Here is a 14,668-nt window from a genome sequence, read left to right as displayed (position 1 = left end):
AGAAGAGAAGAGAGAGAGAGAAAAGGAAGAATTCACAGCAGCAGGCAAGAGAGTTCAACACATATGCGCAGGGGAATAGAGAGAAAGAGTTAACCGTGAAGCAGCTGAGTCCAGTGGGGGAGTTTACAGATCGTATTTCCTGCCTTTCTTTGCCCTTATTTCTAAATTTGTTCTCATCAATAAGCCCTGTTTTTTTTTTATTTTTTTAAAAAGAGGCTTTTTAATCTTGTTTCTTATCAGTCTGGGAGAAACAGTTGGGGAGGGGGCAGTGTGGAAGAGAGGAGGCTTGGGACCTAGAGGTCCCCCATTGTTTTCTGAGTCCCAATATTGCAACTAGCCTCCAAATTAACTCTTCCCATATTAAATTTGGCCCTTACAGATTAGTGGCCCGTACAAGGCTTAACTAACCTGGGGGATCTTACAGAAGCCAGAAGGAACTGGAATGCTGAGTATCTGCCATAGTATAGCCACAGGGTTTGAGCACAGCAACCAAATGGAGAGATTCAAAACAGAATGAATCATAATACATAGATAGAAGTAGAACAATGTATCTTGCATGCTCTGAAATAGAGAGGGTAAAAAGGAGTAAGGGACATAGAGAATGGCCAAGAGAAAGATTTCATTTTATTAATATATAATGATTTCTTTTTTGTTGTTGTTTGTTGTTGTTTTTTGAGGAAGTTGGGGTTAAGTGAGTTGCCCAGGGGGCAGCAAGATGGCACAGTGGATAGAGCACCGGCCCTGGAGTCAGGAGAACCTGAGTTCAAACCTGGCCTCAGACACTTGACACTTACTAGCTGTGTGACCCTGGGCAAGTCACTTAACCCCAATTGCCTCACTTAAAAAAAAAAAGTGAGTTGCCCAGGGTCACACAGCTAGTAAGTGTCAAGTGTCTGAGGCCAGGTTTGAACTCAGGTTCTCCTGACTCCAGGGCTGGTGCTCTATCCATTGTGCCACCTAGGGGCCCTATATAATGATTTCTTATACTGAAAGACATTAGTTGGCCAAAACAGTATCTTTCCAGTTAGTGATCAAAGCAAGGTGTCCAAAATAGGAGAAAAGAAATTTACAAGATAACTTCATTATATATTTTAAAGAAATAGGAAGTTGCATATGGTGAATTGGTGGTTTCATGTGCAATCATTTTTTAAAAATTGTACTGTACTGTGGGAATGCTTGTTTTATTACATAAATTTATTTTCTGGGGGGTGGGGTAATGGGGGGTTAAGTGACTTGCCCAGGGTCACAGAGCTAGTAAGTGTCAAGTGTCTGAGGTGCTCCTGAATCCAGAGCCAGTGCTTTATCCACTGCACCACGTAGCTGCCCCTTTATTCCATAAATTAAAAAAAAAATTAAAGCATAAACAAGACACTTTCATACCCCAAAACTACAAAGTAAACAAATGTATTACATTTTTTAAAAAATAGGAAAAAGCAATAACAATGGAGGAGTGACCTCTTGCTGTCAGTTGCCCATCTCCCCATGTAAACAGGAGCACATTGATTCTTTCCATTTGTTTCTTTTCTGATGTTAGATGAAGTATTGAAAATGGTTGTGACCTTCTGAGCTCTAAAAAATCAGAAGAGTAGGCCACCAGAGGTCTAAGATCAGTTCAAAGTATACTGGCAACTTACCTGATGAGGCACAAGCACAGCTCTGATGCATGTCCTACTTGATCCACCTAGCCTTCTGTAACAAGGGAGTGGTTATACTGCAACTGGGAGTAAATTTGGTGGGGTGAATGCTTTTTAGCAACCACTTTCACTCTTAGACCATTCTCCCCAGGGACTGGGGAGTGTGTTCTTGTTGTTGGGGGATATGAGTTCATAACTTCTACATTTTATTGCTTTTCAGTAAATATCCCTTTATAAAAATTTATTTATAAATTGGTTACATTGATAGTGGAGCAATAATTGATGATATTGAGGAGATATTAACTGGTAACTGATATTGGAGAGAACAAACTAGAGTGGAACTGCTAACATTAGAAGGAAAATCACCCCACTGCTCCTAATGGTTACCTCGAGAATACTAAGGGGAAAGATGTAGCTAGACCACCTTCAGGGACCTAATTGTTCAGTGTGAGTGGGAAACAGAATAAGATCCCTAGAGTTTTATATAGGTTATCTGGACATAGAACCAGATTATAACATCTATCAAAGTCACTATAATTCATTGGTAAATGACACACTGTTGGATTCTACCATTTTATAACTTCTTTTAATTTTATAACTTCTTTTAAAGAGTCATTGTTTTGAGGGTTTTCTTAGCAAAGATGCTGGAGTGGTTTGCCATTTCCTTCTGCAAATCACTTTTACAGATGAAGAACTGATGCAAATGGGGTTAAGTGACCTGCCAGGGTCACATAGCTAGTATGTCTCTGAGACCAAATTTGAACTCAGGTCTTCCGACTCCGGAGCCAGCACTTTATCCATTGTACCACCTAGCTGTCCTTCTTTCAAAAAGAATTTAGTACACTTTCTTTTAGCTTTGCAACTGTTACATGTATAATCTTTCTCCTGTTTATTCATACATGCTTTAATATACATAAATACATGCTTTATATTTATATAACATATATACTATATTACTGTACAATATATAATACATTAAATAATATATAATTAATATAAACAAATATACATATTAGACGCATGCTTTATTATTCTTGTGTGCAATTTTTTGTGTGTGTGAGGCAATTGGGGTTAAGTGACTTATCCAGGGTCACACAGCTAGTAAGTGTCAAGTGTCTGAGGCTGGATTTGAACTCAGGTCATCCTGAATCCAGGGCCAGTGCTCTATCCACTGAGCCACCTAGCTGCCCTTTATTATTCTAATTACTTGGTTTTGGTCCAATCTTAGCAAAACTACACAAAATAATATTTTTGTCTTCTACTAACAACGTAGGATGTTAAAATTTGGCCTTTTCCTTTATCAAAGAGGATTATCTCTTAGGAATAAATATTTTCCTTTTCATTCTTCCACTGGTGCCCTCCACTCTCTTTTTCTTTGTCTGAAATAATGCTTTTGGAACATTCAATGCTTTAACTAACAAAGAAAACTGAAGATTTTTTATATATTAATTTTTTTCTTAATTTGAAAAGTATAGACTGTTCTAAATAACTTTTTGTCTTGAGGTTTAGCTGCCCTTCAAATAATTTCTTGAATTTCTGTAAAACTGCTCCTTCTTGAGGCAGGTTTCCCTTCCTCCCTACCCCTAGTCCCAGGCACATGTTTTCAAGTGAGTTTTCAATATTTGAATGATTCTTAGATATCCATCTCTTGCTTTCATACATCAAACTGTTTTTTTGCCTTTATCTTTTTTAATCATAAAAGTATTTTGTTATTTTAGTTACATGTAGAGAGAGTTTTCAAAATGTGTTTTTTATAAGATTTCTAGTTTCAAAGTTTTCTCCCTCCCTCCCTTCTCTCCCCTCTCCCCAAGACAGCAAGCAATCTAATATAGGTTATATATAAATGTACAATCACATTAAACATATTAACAAATTGGGTTTTATTAGGCATAAAACTCTAGATTCATGACCAATGTTTCCTCATTTTGTAAATGTCACATTCCATTATCTCTGATTATCCTTGGTCTTCCATGAAAAGTTCTCTGTGTCACAATTACTTCTATTTTTTTTTTGTAGATTTGAATATTTTTTCCTCATTAATCATGTTGGAATTTAATTACTACGTATATAACAATGTTGAATCTGGGCTTTTTCCTTGTTGGACCCTTCTCACTTCTTTCCATGTATATCCTTGTTTATTCTGATATATTCTTGGAGGTTTTTATCAACAGCTTTCTGGAATATATTGTTCGTGTTTATTTGTTTTTCTAAATTTTCTGAGAATGAAGTAATCTTGAAGTCTCTGTATCTTGATCTGTTCTTTAGAGACCTGGACACTTAAATTAAAATTTTCTAGTTCTTCCAACAATTTAGTAATTTTCTTGTTCTAATTGATCTGGGTCATCTCATATTATTTTTCCTCCGTAGTAATGCTATTGTTTGTTTATTCTACTGATTCTTCTACCATTTTCTTTATATTGGTTGTTTTTAAAAATTATTTGTATTTTATTTTTTACATGTCTGTAATTTGATTTTTTCTGCCATTCTTTTTATAAGCATCTTTTAATTCTAAGTACAGCTTATACAGTATCAATTCTTTATCCATTTGATGGCTACAGAAAGATAGATGATAGATATAGATAGATAGATAGATCCATTTATCCATTTCAGAATGTTCTGTATTGCTTCCAAATCTAAATCAGGGGCTCTTGACTTGGCATTAGTGAGTTTCTTTTCAAAAATTTATTTTGATAACTGCATTTCAATATAATTGGTATAGTCAGAAGGCACCAAACTCTATCTACGGCTTTCTCCTGTCATGTATTATGGAGATAATAATAGCACCTACCTTCCAGGGTTGTTTTGAGTACCAAATGAGATAATATTTATAAAGCACTATGCAAACTTTAGTGTTATATAAATGCTATTATTATTATTCCTTTGCAATCCTGTGTTTTATTTTATGCATTTAAAGACATTCTGAGAAGAAATCCAAAGACTTAATCAAGCTTCCAAATAGCACCTCTCTCTTAGGCAGCTAAGTGGTACAGTGGACAGCGCACTGGTCCTAGAGTCAGAACACTTCCTAGTTGTGTGACCCTAGGCAGGTTACTTAATCTCAATTGCCTTAAAATATCTGGGGCTAACTCCAGTCATCCTGAAATACATCTTGCCACTGGACCCAGATGGCTCTGGAGGAGAGAATGAGGCTAGTGAATTTGTACAGCCCTCCCTCATTTAAATCCACTTTAGTGCAAGTCATGACATTATCCCATGCCATGATCTCTCTTCTGAGAATGAAGGACAAACAACAACAAGTACATATGTCTTACTATGGTCAATCTTTGCAATACTAATAACTACTTAGCAAAAAAAAAAGAGACATATATGTATTTATCTTTTTGGAGTCCCTAATAAATTATTTTAGGAGTCAAGAATGAGTCCACTTTCAATATTGGAAATCTAAATAAGAGTTAATGAACCAAATTAATGACCCATTTACATTTGACACAGTTCATTCTCACTTGTAGGACATCATTATTATAAAAATGAGAAATATGGCTCAGGTATTTTAAAAGACTACAGTGGAACAAGAGTCCACCATGCTTAATTGCCTTCAGAATGCTATGAGTTATTTTAAATTATTTTAAATTCTAGCCACGATCAACACAATATAAAATTGTGTATCAACAACTATATTCTAAATTCAAGAGGATGTCAAATGATCATACAGTTTTCATATATTATGTTAAAAAATGAAGCTCAACCACCTTGGATATGATGAAGCACATTTTCCTCCTCTTGGTAGAGAAAAAGGGGATTAACAGAGTAGTGTACTGTAAATGCTATCAGTTGTAGTCATTTTGTTTAACTTTTTTTCTTAGTTACAAGGAAGAGTTTAATGTGGAGGGAGGTATATACTAGGGATACAACTGTTTTTTAAAAAAGGAAAAAATGGAAGCAATTTAACATAAGCCTTAAGCTTGTATTTTATAAAGATTTCTTAGAATCATGGCATTAGGTTGAATAATAAATTCACAGGAACATTCTGGATAAATCACAGATTAAAAGCAGGAACAAATGGCTTTCAGTAGTCATTAATAAATAATCGATATTACCATTAAATTATTATTAATATTGTTAATAAGTTATTAATATTAATAAACACACGGACTTTTCCATAAAGGTCAACCACATGATAATGCCTATGTAAATTCAATGAATACCTTAAAGTACTATATAAATGTAAGGTATTATTATAAACAATATAAGTCATTTTTACACATGATTTTCAAAAATGTTATTCCTGGGGCTAAAAGAGTAACAACTAGCATGCAAACACACATGCATTTATTAATACATTATAAATAAAGCCTTCTGAAATATTAAAAATCCCTTCTATAACACTATTTGGTTGATCACCCATTTATAAAATAATCCCTCTGGAAATAACTGTTTTTTATAACACTGTTTTACCTTAAATCTATGTTTTCATGAAACCAAATTATTGCCTTAGGCTTCTGTTCTTAGGTCATATATATGTTAGGCTTCCAATATGAACTTCTTAAAGCCAAAGGTATTTTATCTGATTGAAATTTCCAGTAAGTTCACAATCAGAAGACTGATGGAGAACAAAGGTCATTATTATAGCAATATTTGGTGAGGAGATGGAATGGTGGTTTCTTCTGGAATTGAGTGTTTAGTGTTTTATAGACACTAAATTTGAAATTTTATAAATTTTATATGCACAAAAATTTAAAATAGTCCCCTAATCCCATATCACAACCTCACTCTATACCCCCAAAAAAGAAAAAAAGAGAAAGAGGTGGATGGAGGAGAGAGAGGTAGGCATGGCCAAAAGGAAAGCTTGTCCAGGCTGGGTTATCCTTGATCTCATTAATGATGTTGATACTCCCTCCAAACATACAAAGGACCACCCAACTAGATTTTACTGATGTTCATCTTAAAATATAGTACCCATAACTGAAAACAGTACTTCAAATGTGATCTCCTCAATGTAAAGCATACTAAGTTTCTTAAGAATAGTATGAATGTTTACATTATCTAAAAATGTAATCTACAAAATTAGTTAAATTAAAGATAACCACAGTATCATTTCAATTGTAAAAAAAAAAGAAAATTGAAATTTCAATTTAAAATATATCAAATGACATTATTGAATACTCAAAATTCTAGGAAATATTAAATTAGCAAACAAGATTTTAACAGAATAGTTAAAATCAATTCAACAAACATTCATTAAGTGCTTAATATTTACAAGGGACTGTTAATAGCAGATTTAGGAAAAGATCTCTAGTTAACAGAAAGTTTTTAATTTTATTTTTATGTGAAAAAAATACAGCTTACAGAAGAAAATTAGATGCATCATGACTTAGTAAGAGCATTTAACAAAAGAGCTATGGTCCAAGCAATCTTGACACATATATTGTGCAATTGAAATTTGAGGAAGCTGTAAGTAATTGTATGGCTTGGAAAGGAAATAATAACACTGTGGTTTGAAACACTATGTGTTTTTTCAGGAAGATATGGTTTCACCAGAGACTGGGTCTATTTGCCAACAGCATAACCATATGAAAATTTTAAAGAAGGGGTTCAAACAGATGAGTTTCTATTTTACATAATATGTGTGTATACATATATACGTATATGTATATATATGTGTGTGTGTGTGTGTGTGTGTGTGTGTGTGTGTGTGTATAGGGTTTCATGGATATTTTTAACTGAACTGGAGCATTGTTTGAATAAATCAAGCAAATGGATCATTCTTATCTTTAAAATGTAAACTTTAAAATTTAAAGCTTGCATATCCTTAAATCCTCAAAGTCTTCCTAGAATAAGATCTAGCCCAGATAGAACTCCCAACCTATTTTCTCACAGTCCTTAAAAAACCAAAACAACTATTAGACATGTAGAAAAACTATCACTTCCTTCCTTCTTTAACACATCCCTTTCTAATTCTTCTGTTTTTAGACTTTCCTCAATTGCTGTACATTTAATACTATTTAAATCTATCATAAGATGACATCAGAAGATTTCATTTTGAAGTTCATAAAGACTGTTAAATGGACATTTCTCATAGCTACTAAGGAAAAAAACCCAAACAAACAAACAAACAAACAAAACCTCTTGAGCACTTTTATGAGCATTAAATTGACATGACAATTTATATAAAATGTAAATTACTTTCGTGTAATTCTCACGTTGGTTTGTATTAGGACAATAAAATGTTCTTGGCCCAACTTAAGTTCAACATTCTGACAATTTTAAAAGACTAATGTTTTTTACTTATTTTCCTTCCTTTTAAAAACAAATTTCACTTCATCTCTTATATAATTGGAAAAGTAATGAATTTGGAGTGAAAGGACCTGTGTAAAAACCTGGCTTAGATAATTACTATCTCAGTGTCCTTGGACAAATCATTTAACTTCTCTGTGCCTCAGTTTACTCATCTATAAAATGAGGATTTGTACTAAATGATATCCAAGGTCCCTTCCAGCTCCATATCATTCTGTGATCCTTCTTGTAAAATAGGTGGGTAGGTCATTTTTATCTCTATTTTGCAAATAAGGTATTTGAAAACCAGAAAAAATAACTTGTCAAATGAGTATACTCATCTAAGAAATGGGAATAGAATTTTACTTCCCTTTTAGTTTTCAACTGCCTTCAATTCAGAGCCATAATTAAGAATTTTTTTCACCTTGAGCAAAAAGAATTGAGGAATATGATGTGGCACAGAGGCCAGCCTGATGGGGGTGGAGTAGTGAAGGGATATTGGGGGCTGTAGACAGTGGCAAAGAAAAAGAGGCACCATGATTAGGATCCTTAGAGTGGTAGCCTCTGGAAGGAGGAGGAAATTGACTTATTTAGTTCATACTGAGGGATGACAGTTGACTCCAGACTACTGGGGGAAGAACCGTATTTCATTGATACCATTACTCTCAAAAGTTCTAGTCACCTGGAGAACATTGCATACAACAACAATTAACAACAATATTGTCTCATGATCAACTGTGAATGGCAGCTATTTTCAAAAAATATAGTGATCCAAGACGATTCTGAATTTTATGATGAAAAATTCTACCCATCTTAAGAGAAAGAAGCGATGGGGTCTAAATGCAGATCAAAGCATACTTTTTCTCTACTTTCTTCATTTTGGGGACTCTGTTTTGTTATACAACATGACTAACATGAAAATGTTTTGCATCACTGCACATGTATAATCTATATCAAATTGCTTGCCTTCTCAATGAGGGGAGAAGGGGAGGGAGGGAGAGAGATAATTTGGAAGTCAAAAAACATTTTTAACTGAATGTTGGAAATTGTTTTCACATATAATTGGGGGGAAATAAAATATTAAATTAAAAGAAATTATTATTTTTTTAAAGTTCTGGTCACCCTGTCTTATTTATAGCCCATCATTTCCCACTTGGTTGCTCTCCTGGATTTCATCATTGTCTCCAGTAACTCATTATTGTACCAAATGAAATCAATTCTGATTTCCATACCTCCTCAGGACCCCTGCCCCTGGTGCCCCTCCTTCCCTCTGAATGCAGAGGGTAGAGGATGGACAATGGACAGCTCCTCCCAGATCTTCAGCTTAAAGAGGGCAGCTGTCATTTCCCTCCTAGCTGTAGGCCTCCATTATGGTCCTCTCTTTCTCCCCCCAACTCTCTCCCTTTCCAATCCTTTCAGCTTATTTTTATGTATTGTGTTATCCCATTAGATTGTGAGATCTTTGAAAGCAGGAACTGTCTTTTCCTTTTCTTTGTATCCCCCAGAATTTTGTGTAGTGCCTGACTCATACTAGGTGCTTAATAAATATTTATGTCTATTGGCTATTATTCAATTTATTTCATCTTGATAAGAATTTTATATCCTATACAGAAGACTATTTTGCCCCAGAATTAAGTACTATTTCCCAGTGTGGGATGTAGATATTTCCCTATTCCTTACTGTTATGGGTCAGCATACTTTATTTGAATGGGCCGGGGTACCTCAGCAGTTTTCTGGAGTAAATCAAAGAACCTTCTCCTTGAGAAACTACACCAAAGGACAGACACACCTAAAGAGATAAATGGCACTGGATAGGGACTGAGTTAGGTCCAGGGCCACCACCCTTCATTCCAGTCTCCCCCACCCCTCTGGGAGATAAGATTACGTGTGGCTGTTGCCTTTGTGGATTGAGGGGTAGAGAGATGGCTTGAGAGATCCAGAGTTGCCCCTCACCCACCTTTCCCAACCACCACCAGTGGGGATGAACTTTTCACAGTCAAATGATCACCCCATCAGCCCAGCACCATCTATCCTCTATAAAAGTATTTGTTTGTCTTCTGCTCAAGGAGAAAGGCATCTAAGAGAGCTATGCCTCTGTGCCATGCCTTCTACCCATGAGAAGAAGTCCAAAGATTCCTCTTTTGGTTTCCTTTCCCTAGCACCTCAATAAACTATTATGTTATTCCAATTGGATTTGTGTGCAAGAGGGTGTAATTCTTTAAAGAGGAATTCCTAAGAACCCCTACCCCAAACCCCCACCTATTTCCCCCTAACAGTTACTTAACATCTCCTCATTCTTAGAAGAGCTACCAGAACTCTAGACATCTTTCTGATTAAATGACTGCAATTAATACTGCAGTAGATAGCCAAAATGTTTTTCTTCAGTTGACAAAAATAGCAGGTGCACTTTCATTAGTGCTTAATTACATTTCAACTGCAACTGCAACTGCAACTGCAACTTAGGTTTCAAATTAAATCAAAGTAAATGTTTACAGAATACCTACTGTAATGAAAAATATACAAATTCAACTAATTTCTATGAAATATCAATTGTGTGGAGAAAACAGTCGGATTTTTGAGAGTTATAAAGTTTAGTGATATTTCCTAAGTGACTTTAGCTGAGTATGGATAAGACAGGTTACAAATAACTATATAATATGTGCAGGGGCTAGGCACTCAAACTATAGAAACTTCACACATCTCTTACAGGGCATATGGATACCTATCCTATAGGCTGGCTCAGTCACTCTAACCTGCCTTCATATGGCAGGTTTAGGTTCCCAGGGAAGAACCACTACTATTTATTTATTGTTTCTTTTCTTTTCTTTTCTTTTCTTTTCTTTTCTTTTCTTTTCTTTTCTTTTCTTTTCTTTTCTTTTCTTTTCTTTTCTTTTCTTTTCTTTTCTTTTCTTTTCTTTTCTTTTCTTTTCTTTTCTCTTCTCTTCTTTTAAAAAAACTGGGATAATTTACTTTTTGGTACTGAGGGGTTTTCATTTTGATTTTTTGAAATATAGGTTTGAAAAGACAAACTTTTAAAAGACATTGTGGTCCCCCCCCCCACTTTTTTCTTTTCTTTTCACTAAATAGTATTTTTCCCAGTTACATGTAAAGATAATTTTCAACATTCATTTTTGTAAGATTTTGAGTTCCAATTTTTTCTCCTTCTCTTATTTCCCTCCCCACCTCCCCAACACAACAACCAATCTGATATAGGTTATATACTACAATCATGTTAAACAAATTTCCACATTAGTCATGTTGTGAAAGAAGAATCAGAACAAAAGGGGAAAATCTCAACGGAAAAAAAAGGAAAAATAGTATGGTTCAATCCTCATTCAGATTCCACAGTTCTTTTTCTGGATGTGGATAGCATTTTCCATCCTGAGTCCTTTGGGATTGTCCTGGATCATTGTATTGCTGAGAAGAGCTAAGTTTATAATAGTTCATTGGGCAATATTTCTGTTACAGTGTAGAATGATCTCCTAGTTCTGCTCGCTTCACTCAGCATCAGTTCATGTAAGTTTTTCCAGTATTTTTCTGAAATCTTCCTGTTCATAATTTTCTATATCACAATAATATTCCATTACATTTATTTATAATAACTTGTTCAGACATTCCCCAGTTGATGGGCATCCCCTCAATTTCCAATTCTTTGCCACCACAAAAAGAGCTGCTATAAATATTTTTGTATATGTGGGTCCTTTTCCATTTTTTTGCATGTGACTTCTGGGATACAGACCCAGTAGTGGTATTGCTGGGTCAAACAGTATGCACAATTTTATAGTCCTTTGGGCATAGTTCCAAATTTCTCTCTAGAATGGTTGGATCAATTTACAACTCCACTAACAATGCATTAGTGTTTCAATTTTCCCACATCTTCTCCAACATTTATTATTTTCATTTTTTTCTCTTATTAGCCAATCTGATAAGTGAGGTGGAACCTCAGAGTTGTTTTAATTTGCATTTCTCTAATCAATAGTGATTTAGAACATTTTTTATGACTATAGATAGCTTTAATTTCTTTATCTGAAAATTGCCTGTTCATAAATCCTTTGACCATTTCTCAATTGGGGAATGATTTGTGTTCTTATAATGTTGACCTGCTTCCCTATATATTTGTTGGGTTTTTTTGGGGTTTTTTTGCGGGGCAAAGGGGGTTAAGTGACTTGCCCAGGGTCACACAGCTAGTAAGTGTCAAGTGTCTGAGGCGGGATTTGAACTCAGGTACTCCTGAATCCAGGGCCGGTGCTTTATCCACTGCACCACCTAGCTGCCCCCCTTTTCCTATATATTTGTGAAATGATGCCTTTGTCAGAAATACTAAGCCCATTATGCTTTTTTTCTTTTTTGCAGGGCAATGAGGGTTAAGTGACTTGCCCAGGGTCACACAGCTAGTAAGTATCAGGTATCTGAGGGCAGATTTGAACTCAGGTCCTCCTGAATCCAGGGTCAGTGCTTTATCCACTGTGCCACCTAGCTTCCCCATGCCCATTATGTTTTGTTGTTGGGTTGTTTTCAGTCATGTTCAACTATTCATGACCCCATTTGGGGTTTTTTTTGCAGAGATACTGCCATTTCCTTCTCCAGCCCATTTTTTTTTTTGTGAGGCAATTGGGGTTAAGTGACTTGCCCAGGGTCACATAGCTAGTAAGTGGTAAGTGTCTGAGGCCAGATTTGAACTCAGGTACTCCTGAAGCCAGGGCTAGTGCTTTATCCACTGAACCATCTAGCTGCCCCTTGCCCATTATGTTTTTTTTTTTATGGGGCAATGGGGTTAAGTGACTTGCCCAGGGTCACACAGCCAGTAAGTGTCAAGTGTCTGAGGCGGGATTTGAACTCAGGAACTCCTGAATCCAGGGCCGGTGCTTTATCCACTGCGCCACCTAGCGGCCCCCGCCCATTATGTTTTAAAGGAGCTACTTGACTCCAACTTAAAACTGGAAACATTTTGACTTTCATTGAATGGCCAATAATAGCCTCAATCCAAGCCTCTGCGACTCATTTTTTATTTTAGGTTTTCTTGGCTTAGAAAGAGTATAAATAGCAATTTGTGCATGTGTGTGCGTGTGGGGCAATTGGGGTTAAATAACTTGTCCAGGGTCACACAGCTAGTAATTGTCAAGTGTCTAAGGCTAGATTTGAACTTGATTTTCCTGACTCCAGAACTGGTGTACCACCTAGCTGACCCTATTGTTTTCTCTTCTATACAGAAACTCTGAGGGTCTTCCCCTCCTAGACTGATATCTTTGTGATGGTAAATTGAACCATATTTTGTCACAACTCTTATCTATCCCTTAGTCATTGAATGGCCTCAAACAAACACCCAATGACCCACTGAATCGTGGGTCATTCATTGCCAGTTGTTTTGACCTCTGACCTGCAACTGAACTTCTATGACTTTGGAAAACAAAGTGAGCCTAATGATTCTCTGCAGTTGAGTCTCAATCATATCCACTTCTTGTATAAGTCAAGATATCACTCTCATGATATCATTGGTCCTCTTCAAGAATGAAGGACTAACAACAACAACTACCATGTAGTTACACTCAACTATTCTCAGCATCCTAGGGGAAACTCTACTCAATACTTTAGTTTTTGAGGTCCCTGTTAATGTGCTTCCAATCACACAAAACCAAAATTTCACAACAATGTCAATTTTCTTCATTATTCATAATCATTTACTTAAGAAAATGGCAAAAGAAATAATAATATCACAGGCACTCATCAATTAAAGAAAATACACAAATAATAAATACATCATAATCTGAACATAAACTTGTATCAAATTTTCCCACTAATGCCCTCATTACCTGTCAACAAGGCACATGAGCAAAAAGAATGCATGTGCTCACAGTAACTAAGAAATCTGGAACTCTGAAGTTTATTGTTTTTCTGTCTCCACAACTGTCCATGAAAAATTTCTTTAATTAATATAGTTTCATTGTTTAACAGATGCTTCTATGGTCAAATTGATTTGATCAACATTGTGTTAGATTAAAACCTCACTGGGGGGGGGGCAGCTAGGTAGCACAGTGGATAGAGCACCAGCCCTGGAGTCAGGAGGACCTGAGTTCAAATCTGGCCTCAGACACTTGACACTTACTAGCTGTGTGACCCTGAGCAAGTCACTTAACCCCAATTGCCTCACCAAAAAGATAAAAAAATTAAAAAACCTCACTGGGTACAATGTCTCAGTTAAGCTAGTTGATCTGCTGGGTGACTTCTGTGCTTTTCTGCTACCAAGCTGTTCCTTTATGCAGATGGTTTTATTCTTCAACAATATTGATAGTAGCAATCACTTCAGTCTTCAAGTTTAGCTGATGAAGTGCTGAAGTGAATGTTGAAATCTATCATACATACATATGTATATATGTATGTGTGTTGTGTGTGTGTGTGTGTGTGTGTGTGTGTGTGTGTGTGTGTGTGTGTGTGTGTATATATATATATATATATGTATTTGGTGGGGCAATATGGGTTAAGTGAATTGCCCAGGGTCACACAGCTAGTGAGGCTGAATTTGAACTCAGGTCTTCCTGAGTCCAGGGCTGGTGCTTTATCCACTGTGCCAGCTAGCTGCCTCTCATATATTTTTTGAATACAAACAGCAGATCTTCTCTATAAACAATCCCAACTTAGCTTAGAGTTAGTAATTAAATTTTTATGTTCTGTGATCAGAAAAATCACATTTTTTCCATAATAACTGAACAATTTTAGTATACATGTTTTTCCAACATGCTACAGTTTTCACATTCAAAATGAAATAATTGTTTCAAAACTCTTGAGTCAAAGTAACTTTTTAT

Source organism: Dromiciops gliroides, chromosome 4 (assembly GCF_019393635.1).
Source record: "Dromiciops gliroides isolate mDroGli1 chromosome 4, mDroGli1.pri, whole genome shotgun sequence".
Lineage (NCBI taxonomy): Eukaryota > Metazoa > Chordata > Mammalia > Microbiotheria > Microbiotheriidae > Dromiciops > Dromiciops gliroides.
The sequence above is the reverse complement of the archived record's forward strand: the minus strand, read 5'-3'. Positions refer to the sequence as shown.